This window comes from Balaenoptera acutorostrata, chromosome 11 (assembly GCF_949987535.1).
Source record: "Balaenoptera acutorostrata chromosome 11, mBalAcu1.1, whole genome shotgun sequence".
Lineage (NCBI taxonomy): Eukaryota > Metazoa > Chordata > Mammalia > Artiodactyla > Balaenopteridae > Balaenoptera > Balaenoptera acutorostrata.
In genome coordinates, this window is record NC_080074.1 from 84,281,808 (window position 1) to 84,284,452 (window position 2,645).

The window sequence follows — 2,645 nt, forward strand, 5'->3', positions numbered from 1 at the left end:
GCTCGGGCTCTAGGCACGTGGGCTTCAGTAGTTGTGGCATGCGGGCTCAGTAGATGTGGCTCGCAGGCTCTAGAGAGCAGGCTCAGTAGTTGTGGCACATGGTCTTAGTTGCTCCGCGGCATGTGGGATCTTCCCAGATCCCACAGGGATCAAACCCATGTCCCCTGTGTTGGCAGGAGGATTCTTAACCCTGCACCACCAAGGAAGCCCTGTGATCTCTTTAAGAACAAAGACCTGGTGCTCGCTTCGGCAGCACATATACTAAAATTGGAACGATACAGAGAAGATTAGCATGGCCCCTGCGCAAGGATGACACGCAAATTCGTGAAGCGTTCCATATTTTTGACCACCTAGAGGGGTGGGATAGGGAGGGTGGGAGGGAGGGAGACGCAAGAGGGAAGAGATATAGGAACATATGTATATGTATAACTGATTCACTTTGTTATAAAGCAGAAACTAACACACCATTGTAAAGCAATTATACTCCAATAAAGATGTTTAAAAAAAAAAAAAGAATAAAGACCTGATTAAAAATAAAAAAAAAAAGAGTAAAGACCTGGTCTGGCTTATTCATTGCTATATCCCAGGGCAGTCCCTGCACACAGTGCGGGTGCAACAACCGTTTGCATCATGAATGAATAAGTAACTGACCTCCCCTACTGTATTCAGTTGTTCAAGACACTGTGCTGGACCCTGTACAATGTTAAGATGGTCCCTGCTCTTTTTGAAAAACTACCATGTCAAGTGTGAGCCAATGTTCCTAAAGTTTGGGTCCATAAATATCTACTGAAGAAAGATAGATCTTAGTTTCATGTGAAAGTAATAAAACAATATATAGTCAACAGACAATTAAATAAATCCAATAATGAATGTATGCTTTGTTCACAAATGTTCGAAGTTCAAGTTTATATACTTGTCTGAATTCTATAAAACCTCCGAATTTATTAAATGAGGTCTAAGATTATGTAAGAGATCAAGCTTTTATGATTCTGATTCCTGTACTTACAAGATTTAGGATGGAGTATTGGGAACTGCCCTGGAGTACTGGAATCAGAGGGCCTGCCACAGGCAGGCTCTGAGTCAATTGGCAATTAACTGCTGATCCTCAGTTTACCCTTGGAAATAGTGATATCTACCCCACAATAACCACAGAGATGTGTGAGGTTCAAGAAATAAAAGAAAACCAATTATAAATAACATTTATTGGTCACTTCATATCAGGCTAAATACTTGACATTTATTGTTCATATCAACCACATAATCCGATGAGGTAGGTCATTATACTTTTTATTTTATAGATTCGGTATCTGAGACACAGAGTGGCGATGTGACTTAATCAAGGTCACATGACTTGTAAGTGGGATGGCCAGGGTTCAAACCCAGAGCCTATGTACTAAACCGTTATGTCTTATGCCTTCTAAATAGTAAAAAGTTGTTCAAAGGTGATGTATCAATTCAATCAAGAAGTTCTTGCAACAATAATCAGGAGACTGCACAGTTCTTTCAGCAGTAATCAAGAGACTGCATAGTAAGATCCTATTTTTCATAAGCTCAACTTACATCTACTGAACCTGAAGCCAATGCTTCTGGTGTTCTCAGTAGCTGCATCTAATTTCCAACAAAATCATGGGAGTAAAATTCAATGCTGAGTCACCATATAAGTCCTGGATTCTGCATAGCATGCTTTATTGGCAACTATTCCTTTGTTGTGATTTAGCCAAACCAGAAAAAAAAAAAAAAGGCTGACATTGAACTTGCATCTCAAATCTGAAAAAGCCTCTCTGAATTCCTATGTATAAACCATTGTTAGAAAGAATAAGTACAAATCAAGGGAATTAAGTTTAATCCCCCTAATAAATAAAGAGAGCCTTAGCCAGGGTTAGGGAGAAATCTCTTCCAGCAGCGCTCTTAGGAAGGATAGGGATTTACTGTACTATTTTGCGTTATTTGCTGAAGCATTTAGAATAAGCTGCTGTCTGAGAGAGCAGACTACGTCAGGAAGGAGCTTAACTCTTCTAAAATTAAAGTGTACGTTCAATCTCCTATTGGATTTTTTCTTTGAAAAGCACTTGTTTCTAATAAACAATTTCTTCACTGTGGGTTGAGAACAATAATTTCAAGATCACAGATATGACCCTGGTGTCTAAGGATTTTCTTAAATTTTTAGCTCTGGCAGAAGAAAAGTATAATTTCAGGGGAATCTTCCAACTTTAGCCAATCCTGGGTCTGAGAAATAAATAAGATCAATGTAAACAGTCTGGATAACTGACAAGGAAATGCTTCATTGCCACGCTCAGCACGGTTATGTGACTTATGAGCGTCCTCCATAATGTCAGAATTCTTCTTGCCAAAACAAAACAATTAAGATAAAATACCAAGCTACAACAGACCTCAACCAAAGAGGAAAGAGTAAGAAGAAAAAAATATAACCACTAATTGTTACATCTGCTGCATGACTATTTGATGTAAGCATCTTCTCCTCTCACCTAGACCCTTAAACAATCTTAGCAAAGCAAAGGTACCATGCTCTTATTTTATTTTGAGGTAGCAGTTCTCAAACTTTTTAGTCTCAAGACCCCTTTATACTCTTAAAAATTATCAAGAACTCCAAAGAATTTCGGGTTGGATGATATCTAATAAATGGG

At 38.7% G+C, this 2,645-nt stretch overlaps 1 non-coding gene across 1 annotated transcript; it reads left to right on the forward strand.

Moving 5' to 3' along the window:
* Positions 1 to 237: 237 nt before the first annotated feature.
* Positions 238 to 344, forward strand: LOC114235625 (U6 spliceosomal RNA). Its single transcript, XR_003621753.2, has one exon. It is a non-coding gene; the product is annotated as a U6 spliceosomal RNA (small nuclear RNA).
* Positions 345 to 2,645: the final 2,301 nt, after the last annotated feature.